General features: G+C 39.0%; 1 long non-coding RNA gene across 1 annotated transcript in view; it reads left to right on the plus strand.

The window, feature by feature from the left end:
* Nucleotides 1–12,532, plus strand: part of LOC107837882 (uncharacterized) — a 14,584-nt gene extending 2,052 nt beyond the window's left edge. The window contains exons 2-3 of the long non-coding RNA XR_001663932.1: nt 10,113–10,123; nt 12,388–12,532. This is a non-coding gene — a long non-coding RNA (uncharacterized LOC107837882). The remainder of the gene's footprint in view (nt 1–10,112; nt 10,124–12,387) is intronic.
* Nucleotides 12,533–23,315: the final 10,783 nt, after the last annotated feature.

The raw sequence follows: 23,315 nt of genomic DNA on the forward strand, positions 1-23,315 counted from the left end.
CCCCCCCTGAACCCACCCTCCTGACATTTCACAATACCGTATTAGAGTTGGACTTGTTTAATGTGGGACTAACACCAGAGACTGAAGGTTTTGGTTTAGAAATTCCATGAGGTTGTAGGGTGCAGGGAGACAAAATTCAGGACGAGGAATCTGGCTCCAATCAGTGCATCTGACTTAGGTTGTCTCTGCACCCACAGGAAGTCCAAGCCCGAGGCCGCGGCGGGGAAATCAGACCCCTCTTCCTCAATTGTTCCCTCCAGATTATAAATATCTTCTGACAACCAGGAGCCAAAGGTGACCTCTGTGCCACTCAGACTTCCCTTTTTTAATTTCCCACCATCCCTTACAGGTAAGAGGTAAGTAAACAACTGTATAACAGGAATGAAGATGCAAGCACATTTGAACGCAAATGCGCAGTGACACATTCCTAACTACGAAGCAGTTAAAGAGTTAGTGGCGCATGAAAGGAAGAGGTAAACGACAGAGGACATTTTAACTGCAGCCCTTCAGACAATAGGTGATAGGCAACCGACGGCGCAACTACGACGTATCTGAAGAACGCTTTACGTGACAAGACGGAAAGACTTCACAAGTCAGAGACTCATCTTCTTCCTCCCCCGTGAACACAAAAGAATGTGTAGCAAGGCGCAAATATAAAACACAAGTGTAGAAGAAGAAGAAGAGGATAGAGGGGAAAAAAAATACCCTGCAGCCCCCCATGGACTGCTGCATTCCTGCCAGCGCATGAAGCTACATCCCTCTCTCCCCCTCTGTTTTTTTTTTTTTTTTTTTTTGAGCTGAAACAGTCAGGCTTATCACAGCTGAGCCACATTTGGAAGATGGCCTTCTCCCAAAGCATTTGTTTACACGCATCCTACCTAATTGCACAGAACGCATGCGATCGTGCAAAAAAATATAACCGAGCGCAGCAGGTTTGAACGGAGCAGGTCAAGCGAAGCTGGTGTTTATCTGGTGAAGTGTTTGGATGAACCTGAGCGGGACAGAGCAGGGAGGAGAGCAGCTGGAGGTTTACCATCTTCACGCTCCCGGCGTGTTTCAAGCTTTTGGTTGTAACTATTTAAAAAACAAAAACAACAAAAAAAAAATCGTCTTTGTGGCGAGACAACCGCTGGTGGTAGATTCACTAATAAAAACCAATGATAACAATAGCTGTCTTACATAACAGTTGAGACTGGAGCCTTTGTCACGAACCTTTTTCTTTGTTTTTTTTTCTTACATGTCACCATTTTCCATCTTAAATTTTCCATCAGATTGAGACACAGATTGTTTGTCATTCCACTGATTTAAAAAAATAAAATCTGTCTTTGCCGAAGTTCTGAACACAGTGAGAGCTGCAAGAATCAAGTTGAACAATGAGAGGATGAGGGAGCGCATCTGTTGCTGCGAATCGGTTAGAAAAAGGATTCAGACTACATTTTAGCGCAGTAACAAATCACCAATGATCACCGTGCTAAACTTTGGAATCTTGAAATGTAAAAAATGCATCACGACCTAAACAAAATATGAAAGAAAATCTTTTATTGCGTAAAACTTCTCTGTTTCCCAGGTGTTTACACTCCGGACGGTTTAAAAGAAGTTACTTTGGTTGAGATGTAATTTAGACATGTTAAGGATAAATTGGCCATGTTTCCACTGAACTCTGAACTACAATAAATAAGCTACATCAATTTCAACTTTTCAAAGATTTTATTAGGTGTTAATCACATCAGGGAGAGACAAATCAATGAAAACAAGTATTACAACAATGTAATGTTACATGAAACACAAACAGCTAATTCAGGGAAGTTAAATAACTCTATATTAATATTCCTGTTACTTTCAAATACTTTGGAATTTCCCAGTAAATAGCTACGTTCTGCCTCTGTTTAAACGTCCATCGTGATGCTATTTTAGTTCAAATTAACGCTGACCGCACCTTTGTGATGTCCCATTGTTGTTGTTTTTTTTTGTTCAGGCGGCCTCAGACAGGTAATGAGAAAGAGGGAAGACATGGGTCAAAGGTCACCTGGCCGGGAATCGAACCTGTGACGGCCGCTTCAAGGACTCAGACCTCCATATGTGGGTTGTGCTTAACTCCTGAGCCCTGACTTTACATCGCTGACCGCAGTGCTCCTGTGAACTAACCCTCCGCAAATTCAATACAATGAAACGTTGAGGTCTAACTAACAGTTTAAAGAAAAACCTGAATAACGTTCCATGCTGGCTGAACTGAAACTTGAGCTTGTTTCTTATATATGAAAGAAGCATATTTAAAGTCTATAAATTTCAACAGTCTCTCTTCAAAATATTAATGAGACGAGAATGTCTGTCTGTCAGACGCTTCGGTAGATTTCTTGAATCGTGGTTCTGTTGTTTTAAGGTTTCATCTGCTTTCGAACGACCATATAAAATAATCGTTGTCTGGGCTTTACATCGTAGCTGGAAGAGATGCGAAGCGTTCTGTACGTAAACTTCTGATTTTGAAGACCTTAATGAGTAAATCTCTGAAATATTCTCTCATTTTTATTTAGCAAATAAAAATATTTTTGGTAAATCTAACTAACCCAAAACGAGAGAGAAGTTTGGTCTGATTCAACTTCAGTTGGTGAGAGGGGTGGGTGGTGGGGGGAGAAGTTGTATGAAAATGTCGGGTTTCAATTGTAAATATTTTGTCTAGGTTTAAAGTAAATGTGATCTAAGTTTAGGTCTAAATCACTGAAAAAATATGTGTAAACAATGCAAAAATACCAGAAAGCATAAACTGAAGCAGGCAGCTTTGTTTAATTTACCATTATAAACTAATGTCATCCATTTCATTCCATCAGCGTGAAAAAATAAAAAATCCTCTATTTTTTTTTTATTTGTGTGCGAAAAACCAGAGAGGTCAATGGTAAGTATGACGAGAACTTTACCTGTTTACACTGTGCGTGAATAGAAACACATTTGGATGTAAATTGTCATTAAACAAGCTGTGCAGGATGTGCACTGACAGCGAGATGTTGTCTGGGGTTCATTAGGGACGCCGTTCAGGTTTGTTACCATAAGAAAAATGTCAGCTGTGCAGCGAGAATAATAACTCTGAGCATCCGAGCGATCACACGCAGCTCCAAGGTGAGAGAGTTGTTCATAACCCAGAGAAGACGCACTGCTTACACTTGCTCAATTGCTTGATGAGTAACAGACTTTAATTTGTATTTTAAAAAATATCAGTGTCACCACAACAATTAAAATAACACTGGAATAGCAGCGATCTTAGACTTGTACATCATTTTCTATCTTGTGATTTCAGCTAGAAAAACCCTGGACTGGTTATCATAGATCTCGACTTCAGGATTAAATGCCGTCTCTATTTCCCTTTGTTGGTACGAGCAAATATCACGCTAAAGCAGCAGCATGTAACTTTTATTTAAAAATGTTTCTTTTTTTTTAACGTATTTGTTAAAGCTGTTATGTTGTGACAGTTTATGAGAAAGATAATCTGTGAAAAAATCATCCATTACCGTACCGTTATCTGAACAAATGCATCGATCCAGCCAATCAGAGCCTGGAGGGAGTGTCTTAGTGCTGTCAATCACCCTCATACAACTCTAGAAAAAATTAGTATGTATGTATTTGTATCTATATGCTCTCCCTATCTCTGCTATGCTACAGCTAGTTCACCACACTGGAGCCTAATGTGGCTAGATAGATTGGCCACAGATGACGACAACAGATAAATGGTTTACCTGTAACAGTAAGTTGTTTCTCCATCATTAGCACATTTAGCAGCGAGTACATGAGGGTGATTGACAGCGCCAAGACCCGCCTCCTGGCTCTGATTGGTTGTTTTTGGTCGGGAGTGGTTCAGTAGCGGCTTGGGGAGGAGGTGGAGGAGATCGATCTTTTCACAGATTGTCTGTCTCGTAACAAACTGTCACAACAGTTTGAACAAATATGCCAAAAGGCGTATTTGCAAAAGTTATCGACGTGCAGACTTTTATTTTCATGTCAGACAATTTCTATTTTATTTTTGCACGTTGCTGGTTTCATCCTTCAGATGGAACAAATTTTCAGAGATGTGTGTAAAGTTCAGCCTCTGGATGAACAACGCTGCTAGCATCAAACGGTTCTATACGACGCGCACGTTTCAGTCGTATAGAACTGAAATATGCAGTTCTGTTCCTACAGCATCTAAGATATGCTGCGGAGACCTACATGTTGTACCAAATGTCATCTGTTTTTACACATGAAAATGACCAATTTTCCAGAGTTGAACCTTGCTGGGCAGCTTGAAGAGCCAAACCTTTAGAAAATATGTTCTAAATCCACAAGTTTCACAATCATCCTTTAGAAAGTGACAAAACATCCCTTAAACCGTAAAGCTTTAATGAAGACAATGTGAAAGTGATCCTTTGGTTCCAAAGCTACAGATAATCCCCCGTTTCTAATGATGTGTTACACAAGCATTTAGCACACTGCAGTTCCAGGGTAACATTTCAGAGAGTCTGAATCACTCGCTGAGGAAACCAGAGGGAATGATGGCCAGAGATGCAAGCCAGATTTATTGTTTCGATCCACTGTGAATGCAGCGTTGGGCGGGTTAGGATCTGAATGGGGGTCGGGGGGCTGTAAAGGGCTCAGCACGCAAAGCTGCACATGACTCATGATTGCAGAATGCGATGGAACAGGAAATGTAATTTCTAATTACGATTTTTTTTTTTTAACATCGGAAGGCTAACAATAGTAAACATGCTATTTTCGAAACACATTCATGGGCCCCTCGGGGGGGATCCATCACTTGGAACTGAGGGAGACGATGTGTGATGAAGCATCTTGGAAATGAAATCTGAATTCGCTCTGCTTGTTGCCTTTGTCCAAGTCGAGAGAAAAGAAAGAAACAAACAAACAAAAAGAAACGTAGCAACTATTTGCAGACGGGTGAAAAATCTAACACCCAACGGCGATGAAGAGATTAACCACGATTACCTTAAAATGAGGGAGTATAAGACGGTGATTATGTTTGACTTTAGTGGTTAGTGGGATGTGTGTGGAAGTATTAAGCAGATGTAAAGTCTGAAAACCAGATAGACCAATCTCTAGTGTTCAAACTGAATATTGTTTTTGATGCCTTGTGATTCTCAGAGGAGGTTTGTTGAGCGTTCAGGAAGTCGTGGCAACTTTCATGCTGTCACAATGTGACCTCATGTGTTCACATGGTACTTAAGGTAGGTAGGTAAATACTTAATCTTAGACACTGGACGCCGAACAAAGCTGCTTCCACAATTAAACACGCCACAAATAAGCCATGTGAACACCACAATAAAATAAAACACTTATTGCTCTATAAAAACACATATTGCACATTCCCGCATACATTCCAGCAAGTAAACGAACCAACAAATCAGACCAGAGCATTAGCATGAGAAAGTACAGAATGTACGGAAGCATGAAAGAAAAAGGCGACTGTTCACTCCTAAAAAAAATAGCGTTATAGTTTAACGGGGGAAAGAAAACAAACTGGCATGCAAAGTTTTTTTGTGTCTGTGGTCTTGTATTGGATGCATTGTGAGGGCATTTTCCTAACACAAACTTTAGGAAAAAGTCCTAGAGTATGTGTTAGTGCCTTGTGAGGACTCATTGCTCCTAAGAGGAAGCTCTGCTTGGTGTTAGGGTTTGGGTTTAGGACTAAGATGTGAACTGAGTTTAAGTTAGGTTTAGGGTTAGGCATGTAGTAGTAATGATTAGGTTTTGGGTCCGGGTCTATGTCGCATGTTATTGCTTACATCTGGAAATTTTGTGCATGCACACAACGCTGCAGAGCAAAAAGACGATTCATTTACTTGCTATCCATAAAACGCTCTGCCGCTATAGAACAATTCCTTTAAAATGAATCCTGGAGATGTAAGTGTTATTCATTTATGTCAGCAAAGGGAGAACAACGCAGAACAACCATTAAAGAACAACTCAAAACCATTCATGTCCCTTTTGGGCTACGTGACCCGTCGCCATAGCAACTGACTGACAACAGCTCCACTAGTGTATCAGGATTCAACACCAAAAATCACACAAGCATTTCCCACACAAAGAACAGAACATTCAGTCTGTTGCAGTTTTATGTTTTCAGTCTTGATTTTTATTTTGCGATTATTAATAAGTGGTTGCCTGACTAGCTAATTCAATTAGCTAATTAGCTAAACACCTGCGCTACTGACCTGTTAGTAAGTGTGTGGGCTGCCTTCTGTTTTTTTTTTTTTTAATAAGCACAGAGTTCTGCAGCACATCTATATGTTAAGGTTGTCAAAGTCAAGCCAGCATAGCTATTTTTTATTTATTAAAATATATAATTGTTGTAAGTTTTAAGTCAATACACANGCTGTCACAATGTGACCTCATGTGTTCACATGGTACTTAAGGTAGGTAGGTAAATACTTAATCTTAGATATTGAACGCCGAACAAAGCTGCTTCCACAGTTAAACACTTTTTTTATTTTGCGATTATTAATAAGTGATCCCCTGACTAGCTAATTCAATTAGCTAATTAGCTAAACACCTGTGCAACTGACCTGTTAGTAAGTGTGTGGGCTGCCTTCTGTTTTTTTTTTTTTCTTTTTTTTAATAAGCACAGAATTCTGCAGCACATCTATATGTTAAGGTTGTCAAAGTCAAGCCAGCTATTTTTTATTTATTAAAATATATAATTGTTGTAAGTTTTAAGTCAATACACAGTCAGTTTTGTGGAAGTACAAGGGTGTGTGCGTGTGTGTGTGTAATGATGGTGTGAGGTGCAGAATGTCTGTCGGTGCACCAAGGCATGTTTTTAGTGAAAGTGGTCGGGAACCCACTGTTCCTGACAACAACATTGGTCATTGGTCAACACTAAAGCTGCTTTTCAACCAGAACTCAACGAGGTGCTGATGTCGATCACTGTCACAGACTTCTCTTACAGGTGCTGAAATTTCTGGCAATCAGAATCCACTTTCCGTCCTGCTCGACCTCCGGTGGAATGCTAGGACTCTCCAAACGGATCCCTGGTGTGTTTTGCACTTTCAACACAACAAAAAGACAAACCAGAAACAAGTTTCACCGATTCCTCTTCAAATACGTCAGTTGCTCTTGTGAGTCATGGAGTTTCGAAAGCCGTGTCAGATCGCCTAAAGCTGCATTTCAAAGCTAATCCCTCATGAGCTAAATTTACAGACTGACCACTGGGGGGGAATTTAAGGACTTCTTATATATTTTTAACCTTTCTCTCTTAGATTTGGAGTTTAAAGGACATACTTCTCCTCATACACCTAAAGCAAATCTATTTTTCACATTTCATATGTCATAAGTCAACACAAGAAAATCTGTTAAAGTCCACAAATCATTTTCCGAAATAAAACCACAAACTGCCATCTCCAAATGCTTTTATTTTATGTTTATCTACAATAATTATCTACAGCAGTGACTCATTTTGCTTTGTTTGAGCCGAATGAATGACAGATTGTAAATCATTATTTTGGAATGGCCACATGCAGTCACATTACATAAATTAAAATGTGAATTCCAATGAAGCTCATCTGTCAGACTAAAAGCACTTTCTGAAAATAACATACTTTTCTATAAGTCCACATTTTTTTATATTCTCGTATTGATCTACTGCAACATTCTAATCATAAAAGTCATTAGCTGTACTTAAGGTTTGAAAATGTCACTGTGTGTAACTTATTCTATTCCACCCGGGCGTTTTGTACAGCTGAATGGTTGCCATGGGAGATTAAAGGGAATAACATTATAACTTGATGCTCAAAGAAATAAATTTTACCTTTTAACATTTTCTCATATTTTTTGATTTTGGACATGAAAATAAACACTAATAATAAACACAAAAATAAACACAGCTTTAGTGTTTAGTGCTAATGACCAGCTGATGCTTTTTTTCAGAGTCAGTAGAGGTAACCGCCATGTTTCAGTCTACAGAAAGATCTAACTATAAACCCAGACCGAGTCTGCTTGACAGAGTATTAAGATTTGGATTTGGCTTTTCTAGGAACATCTGGGCTAAAGTAAAAACAAGAGATTAAAATTATTGCCTCAGCTAAACAGTCCAGGCTATTATTTCTCTGTCAGACTATGTGCAACATAGCTTTTCCCTCAGGCAAATTGGTATTTTCCACTTGACGATTCCTGAACTTGTAGCTCTCCACCAAAAAAGGAAAAACACATGCACGACATTTGTTTATTTCTCTCGTTGTTTTCTGCATTGTTTTTCGGAAAAACGAAAGGAAAAAAAACGCAGAGAGGAATGTTTGGGCTGCCTATCTGAAAAAAAAAGGCATTTTGAGGAAATGTTCTTTCAGAGCAAAGAGAGAGAGAGAGAGAGAGAGAGAGGAAAAAAAATTCTTCTGTCACATTCCAGAGCAGCCGAGTTAATGAGAGCCTCACGCTTCCTGCACATCATTCTCCGAAGTAATAAAAACGCTGGATGAAATGTGGAACTATAAATAGTCTCAAAGTAACTAATAATATCACACGCTGGCTGCCTGCCAGTGTTGAGCTCATGCTGTGTTCTACTGACCCTTCGGTGTGGAAATCCACCGCAGCTTCATCCCGAGCGGCATCCAAAGAAAACTGCTTTTGTCTCTGTTTCTTTTTTTTTTAACAATGAAATCAGTTCATGCAGAACACTGAAAAGTCCATTTTAAAATGGTTTGTACCTTCAGAGCACTGTCTGGGTAACATAAAATTCTGGAGCTCATGATCAACATGCAGAACATGCAACTAAAAATCTGGACGGCGTCCAAGCACAGAGTAATAAGCTATTTTCCAGAGACGTAACGCTGTGTTCCTCTGACATTATACTTCTGGATTAAAACCAGTAGCTCACGTGTTACTTAAAGCTGCACTATGTTACTTTTATAAAAATGTTATTTTAGATATTTTTCAAAACTGTCACCATGTCGTGAAAGTAAGGTCTGAGACACATAATCTGTGAATTGTTTTTTTTTTTTTTAGCTTCTTTGCTTTTTTGCAGCGCTAACTAGAAACAACCAATCAGAGCCAGGAGGCGGGACTTAGCACTGTAAATCATCCTCCGTATGGTGATGCTCATCCCCCCTTTGCTCTCTGCTATGCTGCAGCTAGCAGAGCCTGTAGTGAATGCTAAGGCTAGTTAGCATAGCTACTGATGACGGTGGATAAACTGTTTTCTTGTAACGGTAAGTTGTTTCTGCGCCGGGTAAGTGCTACACATTTAGCAGCGAGTACATGAGGGTTATTGACAGCATCAGGTCCCCCCCTCTGTCTCTCATTGGTAGTTTTTGTGGCACATTTCTTTGGACAGCAGTAATAGTCCAGGGAGGATGTGGAGTAGAGTGGTTTTTTTCCACAGATCTGTTTTGTATCATACTGTCATGACAAAGTGACAGTTTTAAGAAACAAGTAAAAAAACATTATGTTTTAAAAATTACATACTGCAGCTTTAAGCTGTTTTCTTGTTGATGCACTCTAGTTTAGAGCAATTGTCTGCTTTGATTTTAGTGCTGTAGTCAGAAAACACTGCATGTACGATAAATTCAGATTTATGCACAGTGGGCAAACATCTCTCCTGTTCTCAGAAATATTTAAGATCTAGAGCAGTCCGACCTGCGGAACATGTGCATCTCAAGAAAGTGTGACACCACTATGGTTGTCATTCATCAGTTATTAATTACAAGCTTAATTAATAATTGCATGTATAGTGACATACTTCATAATTTTCACTGAAAATGTGGCTACTGAAAACGACAAATTCAATAAAAAAAAGTACGGTGTTTTATTGGTTTTTAAATTAGTATTTATGTGGTGGTGATTGCAATGTTCCACCCGTGTTGGGCCCATGAACGCACCTCGGCTCCCCTCCGCCTGCCACCCGCCCCCCGGCTTTCCGTTTGCAGCGATCCGTGGCTCATTAGTGTGGCAGGCACCAGGTGTGCACGCCAACGATTTCATTCTCCAGGGCGTTGGCTGTTTGCTCGGTTGCACGTGGCTGGTAGAGCGTCCTAACTGGGTCAGCGTTGATGTTGTGCTCCTCAGGACGCTACAAGTAAGCCTTGGGACCCAAAAGATGGCGCTGGCGTTTTTGGTTATGGTGGCCCACCGTGATTATTTTATAGGATATGCGAAGGTACAACAACATACCACAAGATATATCTGTACTTTGTGTTGTTTCAGAAGTTAAAATGAAGCATAGCATAGTGTGTTTAAGCCATGTTGAAGTGAAAATGAATGTCAGAGAAACTGCTAGAGATGTCTTTTTACTGTTTTATGGGCTATGCTCTTCATAATAAAACATAATTATGCCCATATGACCACAGACACGTTGCAGCGTGACGTCACGAGCCCCCAGCATCCTGCTGGAGGGCAAAAAACTGCTAGCTAATGATGACTAGCATTGGTTGTAGCTGTTGTCAACACAATGCGCTAAATCTTAAATGTATGTATGATATTTAAAAGAAAAAGGGACACAATGACTTACTACTAATTGTCAACATGACAACAATTAGATAACAAAGTCAGGAAAAAAGTTTTAATAAAAAAAAAAAAATAGTGAGGAAGTAGGTCAATTATGCTAGCTTGACTTTGACAACCGTAACACTTAGATTTGCTGTTGAATTTGATGTATTTCGGTTCAGTAAAAAACAAAAAAGCTGACTCACACACCAACTCAGATCATAAGTAGAACAGGTGTTTAAATTAGCTAATCAACCACTGCTGTAGATTAGCTAATAGCAGTGGTAGCAGAACTACAGCAACTTTTAGTAATAAACATCAAGCCTGAAAACGTAAAGCTGTTTCCCACACAATGTTTTCTTTGTGTGGGAAAGGTTTGCATGTTTTTTGGTGTTGAGTTGTGATACATTAGTGGCGTTATCAGTTGCAATGGCAACGTCTGTGCGTAGCGTAGCTGACACGTTCAGAGAAAAATGAAGAATAGAAGTGGTTTTGAGTTTTTTGGCGTTATTTTACCTGTTCTGTGGCGCTCTGCGATAAGTTAATAATACCTACATCTCCAGGTTTCATTTTGTCAACAAAATGATTCTGAAGGATGTAAAAGAAAAGTGCAAAATTTCCAGATGCAAATAATAACATGCAACCTGTCCATATATATATCCATGTAAAATAACGAGCTCTTTGTTAAAGTGGGTTCTTAAAGTATGAAAACCAAAGATTTCACTTGTGGGGTTTTTTTTCTGTTTACCCTACCAATAAAAAAATTGTCAACTTTAGCAACTTTTTCACTGATATAACATGATAATAACTGTGACACCTGCTGTAAACTTTGACTTTATGGAAAGCTAAAATAACACTAGGTTGGACAATGACTGACACATTTATGTAGAAAAGCATTATTTGAAAACAAACGCTATAAAAGCAATTCTCTCACACACAGTTTGTGCACAAAACTATTTTTGTACACCAATCACTCCTGACTCCATGACCTGTGTGTATTTTAAGGGATATGAATAGTTTTGCAAGGCAAAGTACCACATTTATCATTATGTTATTATCTAGTGTTGCTTACCTTGCAATGATTAATGTGAAGATTTTTACTATCTTTTTCAATAAAATCTCTAACCATTCCATCTTTAGGAATTTGATCCAGTCAGTGCCAGAACTTCCCCTTGGTGTAAAAGTCAAATTCCTAAGAAACTTGGAAGTCACTAGTCGCACTGTCAAACTGTCACCATCATGCTTTAACTCATAAACCTTTTTAAAGCTATTACTAGTGACACAGAGACTTTACAGATGTTTTGGGTTTGCGATAAGGTCACGATGACATGGATTTCCTTGATTCTGAGAGCTATAAAGTTTCCTCCAGCCGTCAGTTGCCATCATTCACAGCTTCCTCTGCTTATCTTTGTCTACATGTGAGCATTTCCACAGCAGTAAACTACATATAGAAATTAAAATTCATTGTTAGAGAAATATCTTCAACATATCCTCAACAGTGCAATCAATTTAACAAGAAACTGCTGGATCACCCGCATCCTTTTGTGAACAAAAAAGCTATTAAATGTGCCAACATAATCATGATTTATTTTTTTTATGTCTTGAAAACTTTTGGGTATGGAAAAAAAAATTAATCCTCATGACTGAGGATTAAGTTTATGAATCTACAGAGCACCAACTCAAAAGTCAGGTCTTTTATTTCTATGTAAACAACTGAGAGGAAAATGACTGTCTGCATGTTTGGAACGTGCAGCTAGTTTGGTTGAGTTACAAGGAGCCAAACATAAGGGAAGCCCACCCTGCCGGGACAAATAACTCGCCATGCTTTGGTCTTGTTGTGAAGATGGGACATGTGTTTGTTGCTCTAACTTAGAACAACAAACACATGTTTCGGGCACTAAATAACCTTCAGCAAACATTTGTTGCAGGCCTAAAAAGCAAAATCTGGTCTGCCAAAAAACCTTGGTGTCGGTTCGGTTGAGGTGAACTCTGGCGCGGTTTGAGTGCATATGTGAACGGCAAGTGGACCGGAGATCACACTAAAAGCAGCAAGCGGACTACAGCGCAAGGCATTCTGGGTAAATACAACTAAAACAAGCGTATGAGTCCAGTGTTAGTGGGAGAAATGCTAGCAGCCTAAGACAAAAGAGAAATCCTACAACTGCTAACACCTGACTGAGATCTTCCACGAAGAAGAAAGTTGCGTTCAGTGTCTTATTTAGTGGTTTTGTTTCCTTCAGTGGTACTTGGTGCAGCACCACCACAGGCGAGGAGAGAAACTGATTTTTTTTAAAGGGTTTGGATCATTTGATACTGCAGCAGCTGAAAATGTCTCAAATGTTTCAATTTTGGTCCCCAATCAAACCAAGTCTACCAGACTATCAGGTGGAAAACATCCTTAATCTTTGTCAATCACAGCTTTGTTTTCTTTGCATGTTGACTTCTCAGTAATCCTAAAAACTAGTCTTGCTTCAAAACACATTTTAGCTTTAGGTTATTGTGAGCCCACAATGACATACATAATCTGATTTTGGACTGAAGTTTTGAGTTTTTTCTCTTAAGTTTTTGGCAGAAAACGGACTGACAGTTGGAGATTCTGGTGATAGCTTGAGCAAGACTGATACCAGTCTTGACTGTTACCGAGGCAGCTTTTTGTTAATATTTAGTCTCAATAGTGTCAACTAACTCTGACTGGTCTTGATGCCCAGATCAGATGTACATTTTTAGTAGCTAGGATGCTGCAGCTCACAGTAAACTATGGACATTTTGGACTGATCAAAATAAAATTATATTAAAAAAGAGTAAAAATAAAAAAGTGGGTTAATGATAATCAATGCCATCGTAGCAAAATTGTTTTCCTGTTATTGTGCACCTCTGGTTACATTTAATATTATGATCTGTGTGACTCATCACCATCAAGTTGATTTGTACCATCATTATTTATATTCGCTGGCCTTAATTTTGTTGGCGCCCCAGGGGCCCACACCCTCCCAAACCCGGCTCTGGTCGAATTCTCATCCCATATTGTGATTTTCATTTTTTCACTGGTATTTTTCAAAAACCTTCACACTGATTTGGATGTCGTGCTGACTAAGTGATTTCTTCTGGTCCTTCTGGCACTCGTCATCTGTTTTGATCAGTTCCCATGTCAACGGGACAACTGCTTGCATACGAGAGCAGCTGACTGAGCTGCATGCAAAAAAATTCCATCTTACTCCAGAGTAATGCTCTTACGTAATGCCTTTAAGTGCCACCAAGGAGGAGGTATTGCTGATTTTGGAACGGTGAGAGTTTAGATCGGATGAGCTCTAGGAATTCAAGACTCTCCTTTTTCCTAAAATTACAATGACAGTTAAAACGAAGCACACCAACTTTTACTAACGAAGCACACCAAAGTACGTCATAAATAGTGCAGCTTATGACAGAACCTGAATTATTGTTTTGGGTGAAAAAAAACTCTCCTCCAAAGAGACTGTTGCCTGGTACACATTGCAAAATTTTAAAATTATCAACCAATTTGTAGGTGTGTGAGAGACGACACACGATAAAAAGTCTTAGGTATAATGGGTTTGGTTGTAGAGTGCGTGGTGTGGGGCCACATGGCAGGAGCAACACACACCATACACAAACTCATTCACTGTCACTCAGATTTCAAAATTTCTCGAGACCCAACGTGAGTTCAGAGTAAGCAAACATGGCCGGCTGGGAAGAAGCAATGGCGATAGTATAGTGTACAGGCTACCAAAGAAAAACGGTACAAAGACTCTTAACATCCACTGGACTTTCTGGTGAGCCGTGGCAGCTGCTTTGTCTTCTGTGTCTTTTGTCTTCTGTCACCTTGCTTTCTGATGGGCAATCAATGGTTGGGATTAGCGTGGCATTATGTGGGTTTTAAACCATAACCGCTAGAAACAATTTTAAATTAATGCTACTTTAATCAGATTTTACTGTTTTATTTACTATTGTTTTGGGCGGAGGCAGTGATGAGCATACTTTAGCTGATGTGTTAATAGCATAGATATTTTTTTTGTTCAGGGTTTTTGCTAACCTTGAAAACAGTTAGCACAAGTAGCTTCCCTTAAATTAATTTAGCTAATTTACTTTACGATTTTATAAACTTTAGTAGTTGAAGTTGAACATTTGTGTTGAAGTTTTTGTTATCGACTCTTCTTCAAGTAGTCAGACGTTTTATAGTCTTGCTCTGTTCCAAAAAATCTCTTCTTGAAATACAACCAGACAGGTAGGTGTGCAACTTGTCCCTTATGAGGGCGACATACACAGTTGTTGTATCACTGACACAGTAGATATGAACATCATTGAGTTTAACACTTTAGCATTAGCTTCTGCTAAATACCTTGTTGGTGTAGCGATTTAGCAATAGTGGAACTAATGTCTATCACTAGTGCTTTAGGGTTAGCACAACAAACTTTTGAGATAGCAACCATCACTCTCTGAGACCTGGAATAAAACTTTAGTGCACACTCATTCTGTCACCTGCTAACAAACAGATGCTAATGGAGAGATCCGGTTTGTTTGAATTGATTAGCTTATGTTGGGGAGCGCCTGTTCAGCTTAAAGCTTGAGTTCCTAATTTTTGCAGTGCGTGTAGTTTCCATAACGACAATGGGCTAATTTATACATAATGGAATCTGTGTGGAAATTTAAAATCACACCTGACTGAGTCAGAGTGAAGCTAAGCCATTTGAAACACCCATTTACACTCTGAATTTACCAGACACTCAGAAACAGTCTCTATACAACAACCGAGAGAAAAAAAAGTTCTTTATGTTTTAATCACAACCAAAAGCTTCTGTCAGGACAGAATCTTATCAGGGTTTTAGAAGCATACTATGGTGCAGTGAAAGCTGAAGAATATACACCTATAAAAATTTGATAATGAAAACCTGACTATGTAGACCAACTTTTTGCCTTTCCTTAGCCCACACTAAAATCCAGTGCATCCACTTGCCTTCAGAAACCACCTAGTTAGTAACTATATACAGTAAATCCCCCTGCTAAGGTTTGTTTTAGATGACTTAAACCAAGAAACACAGCAGACAGAGGAAGGATAAAGTTATGGAGAAGTTTAAAGCAGGTATAAATTTAAAAACAACACACCAAGCTTTGGACTTTCCACCATATACAATCTGTCATCCATGTGTTTATTCTAATTCCGTAGCACGTTGAAATTTACATGTAAAGTGTGTTATAGATAAAATTCCATTATCACTATTATAAAAACAGAAACGGCTTGGCGAAACATGGCTGAAGAAGTTACAACCGATTTGGAAAGAAGAGCGTTGATCAAAGAACCAGCCCGTGATAACTCTGGGGGAGTTGCAAGTAAAGATCAGGTGGAAGAATCTGTTGACAAATCTGGCCTTTATGGAAGACTGGCAAGAAGAACGGCGTTAAAAAAGAGCTGTGCCAGGTGCCATATCAGGCCCAGTCAACGTGCAGTTCAGTTTGTCAATCGATTGATTGATTGAACTGTACGTCATCCATGGTGGCACCATCATTCTATAGGGATACTTTAGTTTCCCTCGATTACAAGTGACAGAAAAAAAGAAAGGAGACTCAAGACTCAGGTTAATGTTCACCTCAGAACAGAAAAGCAAATCACAACCTTCACTTGACAGCTATGTGCAAATGCAATTATGCTATCATAGGAAATGCCTATGAAATATAATGAAATGTGTGGATGTAAAGCAGCACGATATGAGAGTTTGAGGGACATAAATACTTCATAATCACCATAAATTAGGAGTCCAGCAGTAACCTTGATTTTCTTAATTTTGGCAGATCAGTAATCGACTGATACTTCTCCTTTTGAGATGTCAAGATGTAAAGGACATTATAAGCAAAATATACTATGACTTACACGTGAAGCCGATCTTGGGAAAGATCTAAAAATCATCTACTGTTCTCTTTTACTCTACTGTGTGAGAGATTTGACCGACAGAACCGCTCCCCACAAGGTCACATCTGCAGGTTTGCAGTTAATCTTTCTCTTTTCGACTAAAGTCGGAATCGGCAGGTCAGGCTTCTTAAAGATCGGTAAGATCGCCCAGAAAACCACAGTTGGTGCAGCCTGGGTGTAAATGTCAATGAACTTTACAAAGGCCAAAGTGTGAAAACATGCTATTCTGGTAACATGTCAGAGCAGGACAAAAAGGAGCAATAACTTTGATGAAGTTATGATTCCCACAAACTATCACTCATGCCATTTGTGGGTCCGCCTGCAGCAGTCGGTCTCTGCATGTTTCTGGTCTGAGTGTCTTCGTGAGGGGTGGACGGGGTTGACATGAACTGTCAAGCAGTCCCTCCCACTGGGTCTGGCATTCAGGTACAGCTCCCTCCCTCCTCTTATAAAGCCCCTCATGTCAGCAATGTAATCTTCAGACTTCAACCCATGGCAAAGCCTTTACAGCATTGAAGAAAAAAAAAAAAAAAACCCAACTTCACTTATAATAGACTTTGATTCCTCTATATCACGTCCCAAGAAAGACTCTGTGGTGAGTAACACTTTGTGGATTTTAAATTGCCGTTCTAAATATTGAGAACATTAAATCTAGAAGCTGTAAAGAGTCATAACTTGTTAATCTTGAGCAAACTAAATGCAGTTTACATATTCTGATTGACAGCTTCGAAAATGAGATTGTCTCTCCAAACTGTGATGTGCTGCTGTGTTTTCACCACTGTGGTCCCACTAATCAGAGGGGACCCTGTGGAGCCCCACGGCGCCCTGAAGAAAAGGTGAGCTGCCTCACAAACAAGCAGCAGAGGACATTTTGTTCACAAGATGGTCGCTCATATATTAGAAAATAAATAAAGCTGAATAATTGAACTTAAAGGCTTGATTTTTTTGGGGGAAAAGAACCTTTTAATATTTACTAAAATTATTGTGGTATTGGCAATAGATATGTTAATTTGACTGGTAAATGATGTTGCTTCCTCCCGTTTCTGTAAATGTTTGCTGCAGGTTCAGAGAATGGCTGCAGAGCCACATGAGCAGGGACCCCCACACCCAGCTGAGTGCAGCTGCAGAGCGGACCTCTGTGGGACCAGAGCAGAACCAGGATGGAGAAGCATCTTTACAATCAGCAAGGTAAATAAGAAGAGATGCTTCTCCTACACCCCACTGACAGCACTGGTACTTCAGATTACTGTCTGGGAAGAAAAGCAAATGAGAATTATGATCCTTAAATCCATAATAATACTGTTGGATTTTTGATCTTCATTTGGATGCCTTAGACACAACAATGCTGTTACCTTCAGAAACATATTATTAATGATTTTGATTTTATGATTTAACTCCTTAAGTTCTCATTTTAGAAGTTAAAAGTATTTTTTTAGTCCCCCACAAAGTTGATATCCTTACCAGGCCCAGACCCGTTTTGTAAATATGCAAGTTGACATACAGGAATATTTAATCTTTTTATTTCTTTTCCCCCAACTCATACTCTCCAATTGTAAGTTCGTAGGGTTGGGTTCCAGAAAAGTCAACATTTTATTCATTTATATAAAATTTATTTTTATGCTAAATGGTAAATTTACAATTGATGAAAAAATAATGTCTTGATCAAGCAGAAACCTATAAAACATAAAGATTTTAAAGACTTAACACTTGTGAATAAAAAAAATTGGAGTTGCCATGATGATGTATTTTATAGTTTTGATATAGTTTAAAAAATTTATCTCCCCAAAAATACACAATATATCCAAATTTGATTGAAACAGTCCAAGTTGTGCAAAAATAAAATCCAACAATACATGACATTAACCTGTGAATCCGTTATTTCAGCTTTGGAGGAAACATCAGATCCAAAAGATCCGCTGGCTGCTCTTTGGCAACCTGTTCAATTCACGTCACATTTGAAACCGTGTACAAGAGCAACATTCCCAAGCCCTGCGCTCCACAAGGTAAGATCGGCCCTGATGGCTTTGGACGCCGACGCCGCCGACGCTCCACTGTGGGCGACCCTCAGCTCACCCTCCTGACCGAGAGACCAGCAACGAGCAGCGAAAAACCATGCTCCAAGGACAAAAACACACCTTTAGAGGCAAAGAACAATTAGCGTTGGACCTTGTTTTTGATTGATTGTTTGTTTCCAGCATAAAGACTTTTCCACAGACTTAGGTCTTAATTTTAATTACCCGTGGAGTCCATCAGGGGGAGCTCTGGCCTCCCTTTTGGCTGGAAACGATACATACACGCTTTTTTAGCTGTTGGTGTGTCTGAACAGTGTGATTTATTGATGTGCTGGAGTCAGAACCTGTGGGACTTGATAAGAATGTGCCTCTTCTTCAGCCTTTAAAGTGAACCAGCCATGAACTGGGGAGGAACCAGTGAAGCAACTGGAGCTCTGGAAGCTCACATCAATGAAGTGAAATGAAGGAAAGGAACTGCTCATTATGTGCAATTTACACATCTTGTACCAAACCGTTATTTGCTATTTAGTACTATTTAACTGTCAACATGTATATATGAATATAAATTCTATATTTAAACAATATAATTTTATACATGTTAAAAATATGTATTTTTTTTTTATTTCAACTTGAATGATATTTTTGCTGTATGTAACCTGAGTGAATAACTGTAAGCAGAAAAACATGTGATAACATTACTGCATTTTGTGCTGTATTAAAGCTTAGTTGTTTCAGATTTGTCTTACAGGTTGAAGAGTTCTAAAGAACTAAGTAGGTGTTGTGCTGCCATCTAGTTTTGAGTTACATTTCTAAATAAAGGCTTGTCTTTCACTTTGGGAAATGCTTCATGTTAATCCTTGAACATCTTAATGTTATGTGATTTGCGTACAGATAATCTAAAATAGTTTTGAATGTTACTAAACTTCATTCATGGATTGTGGCAAAGCCAGAGATTATAACTGATTCCAGCAGTTCTGCTTTCAACCAATGTCAGAAACTATTTAAAAAATTATGTGGTCACCAGCTTCAGTCTCTGGGGGTTCAGATGCATACGGGTGTCATTTTGGGACAGTGTGTGTTGTAAAAAAAATTCTGACTTACATTAGGAGCAAAACATGCGCCTCACATTCCATTTTAAAAATAACTCTTTTCATCAGCTCCCTGTTTCAAAAGAAAAACATGTCCTAAAAGGAAATCTGTCCACGGGGAACATCATTCTGGAGTTGAGCAATCCTTAATCTTTCCTGAAAATGTTCTTTTGGCAAGGAATAAAGGAAGAAAGTACAGGAACTGGAACTGTACAGTTCATTCTAGATATTTACTGCGACTGAAATAATTCTTGAAAACATTAAAGTTTGTCTTAGTTTAAATGTTTCCAACATGGCCGCCGACATAAAATTCACACCAGATGTCAGGAACAACCCAAGTAAACCACATAAAGAAACTGAAGCAAAATAGCCCACATAAACAATAATGGGTAAAAAATTGCCATCTCTAACATCTCTGTTTCAGAGCTCCTAATTGGTGCTGATTAGAAATGAAGGCAGATGGCCACTATCTCCAGAAGAGCTTCAGATGGAGCTTAAGATGCACCACTTGCTCTCATTCTTCTCTCCCCTTTGTTGCCCTCTTCTCTTTTTCTCCCTCTCCTTTGCCTCTCTTCTACAACTAGCTATGATTTTTGTTAAATTAAAATTTAAGTTATCCTATGGATTGCTTTCCTTCATTTATTATGCTTCTAGAGCCAGGCTGCAACAAATTGGGGGCTTGTCCGGGATGTAAGCAGAAAATCATAATTGTCCAAATAAATTGCTGAATAAGTTCTGACATTGTGAATATCTGTTCAAACCTCCAGCATGGTTGAGAGGACTCACTTCATCCCATGCTAATTTTGCAACCTCTACATCTTGTTCATTACTGCCATGCATAGCACCAAGATCTGATGAAATCCCGGTTGATTTGAGAGGAAGTGGACTTGCCTCATTGCCCCAGTCGATTTTATAGCCTTTCATACTTTGAGTTGTTGCCAAAACGACTCACATGATGGGATTGTTAGGTGGCAACTTTTGATTGTCAACTGAACTTTTTATGGAAATGAGCTAGAGCAGTGGTTCCCAAACTTTTTCTTCTGGCCCCCCCCTCCCCCCAGTGGTTTCCAAACATTTTCTGCGCCCCCCCCCCATATGGATTCTGTATTGATATTAGCTAGTCATCTTTTAGCTAACATTACCTGCATCCAACAGCCTCAACTCAGTCGGTTAGTTTGGAGGGAAAAACTGTGAAAAGTTATTTGCGTTTTGCTGGTCTAACACAAACCTACGTAGCTCCGCACAGCAGCAGCAGGTCTCCTTCACAGGTGTAAACCCAGCGCGAGCGTCGTAGCGCTCATGTTGCGTTTAAAGGCGGCTCGGAAAAACAGGTTACAACATGTTAACAACGGATTAAACAGTTTTAACTGCTGATAAAAGTGACAGAGGACACAAATATGGGAAGTGTGGAAGCCTCTACTGTATCAAATTGACATAGGAATAACAGAGAGTTGGCCATTCTAATGTAAAAACCCAGCGCATACAGTGTTCATGTTTTGTTTTGTTTTTTTCATCCAGACGGCTTCCCGCGCCCCCACTGCAATGACACGGTGCCCCCCCTTAGGGGGTGCGCCCCACAGTTTGGGAACCTCTGAGCTAGAGTTTGATTAGAGTGGACTAAACAAAGCTGAAGTGAATGTACAATTAAAAGCTTGATACTTCCAGCCTGTGGTCATAACTGAAGAAGCTTTTTAGATATGAGGTAGAGCATCTCCAAGACACAGGAAAAGAAGTTTAGTGGCATTATATTTAAGCACTTAGGATTCCTGCAAAAAGCTTCTTTCAATAGTTTTGTAGAATTTTGACCCACTCTTCAGATCTGCTGAAACTGAACCAGGTTGTTAGGCCACCTTGTTCACACACACATTTTGGGCTCTGCCCACAAATTTTCTATAGTATTTGGATCACTAGTTTGTGACGACCACCCAAACACTTTCACTTCATTATTTTATTGTCAGTTTTGTGAAGTGCACCAGTCCCTCCATTTTTCTCCAGATATAATAATGGTTATTTTTGCAAAATGCTTTGGTTGTAGTTTGAATGAAACCACAAGACAAATATAAAAAAAATGAAGATCTTTGGTCCTAAGTGCATTTACAATTCATGTCTGCATGGGACTTGATATACTGGGGACAATGGCAGTCCATCTTCTGCCAGGATCTCCACAAGGTTTTTCATCCTTTTGTTCTGGGGTTTATAAGCACATTTTGGACCAATCATGTTCATCTCTGGGTGACAGAACTCATCTCCTTCCGATGCAGTTTGATGTGTGGACATTTCCATGCTGTTTTCATTTAAATGTTGGAACTGATGAAAGCGGCACCTTCAGGCATTTGTGAATTTCACCCATGGATGCACAATGTCGGTGGAAGTTCACATTTCCAATCCCGGTATCTTGGTTGATTTCTTTGGATTTTTCCATGATGTCAGACAAAGAAAAATTGTCTGAAGAGTTGCCTTAAAATACATCCACAGGTGAGTTTCCATGTAACACAAATGTAGTGACATATTTATATAAACTTGACAGTATCGTCCCAGATTGTTTCACATCATAGTAAATTTCTGAATTTGGAGAAAGTATTCTGGCATTTGGTACCCCGGTCATTGTGCAATTCCGTTCCATTCTCATCTCCCTTTGGTGCTCCACCTGGGATTTATCCAAATGAGCTCATTTTCTCTGGCTGAATTTCAACCGGGCCAATCAATGAATGAACAGGAGAAGTTGTGAATGACGATGTTGATTTTTTGTGCTGTTTTGGAATTATTGTCTGCCTCTGTTGGATTGTAGTTTGGCAATTGCAGCGAAGGAAATGAACAAAAACATTAAGTTTGTTTTTCCACACTTCCAAATATTGACCTGAAGCATAAGGAATGTATAAGATGTTTTATTGCTGGCATAGATGTTGTGGCCCTACCCCACACATTGTTGTTTACAGGGCACACAATTTCCGGTAAGCTTCATCAAAAGCCTCAACATTTCTGGTAATTTCAAGGAAGCCTTTTTTTTTTTTTTTAAAGAATTGTTTTATGTTTTACAGTCAGTTAAATCTTCATTGGGTAAAGAGTAGTCTTACGCCACACGCTCAGTCATTAAGTTATTACACATACAGATCAGCTGATACAGTCAAATCCAAAAATTGTTGCACAAAAATAACATGAGAACAACACTGGGCACACAACGTACATATAAACATGAAATGAGAAAACTGTCACCTGGAGGGGAGAACAAAAGGAAACATTTCCTTCACATTCCACATGGTGGTGCTATAAGCCTAAATTTAAACATGCTTCATAAATAAACTAGATAGGTTTGTCTTTTCACCCTACAAAGATTGTGTTCAGTGTTCAATATGACGGGACTCAATTGAAAAGTTGATAAAAAAGTCAATGCAATGCATGCTGTGAACAAATAGTAGCAAAATGTTTTGCTGTTTGAGGGCAGTTATTTGATAAATGAACTCTTCCTGAGTTAAAACATTAGTGTTGTTGTTTCTAAATGAATGTGAACTTGTTTTCTTTGCATTATTTGAGATCTGAAAGCGCTGCATCTTTTTCGTTATTTTGACCATTTCTCATTTTCTGCAAATAAATATAAAATCTTTGCTTGGAATTTCTGCGACATGTTATGTAGTTCGTAGAATAAAAGAACAATATTGATTTTACTCAAACATAAAAGTAAAATCGGAGAAACTCATCCTTTTAAGTCGTCGCTTAATTTTTTTCCAGAGTTATATATGTGGACACCAGCTAGCACTTTAAAGATTTATTTTTTTATTTTTTATTTCAGGAGATAAAGCTTTTCTTTCCTCTTATGAGAAATTTTCCTCTCCTTTTATTTCACTTGTT

This window comes from Poecilia formosa, unplaced genomic scaffold, assembly GCF_000485575.1.
Source record: "Poecilia formosa unplaced genomic scaffold, Poecilia_formosa-5.1.2 Scaffold185, whole genome shotgun sequence".
Lineage (NCBI taxonomy): Eukaryota > Metazoa > Chordata > Actinopteri > Cyprinodontiformes > Poeciliidae > Poecilia > Poecilia formosa.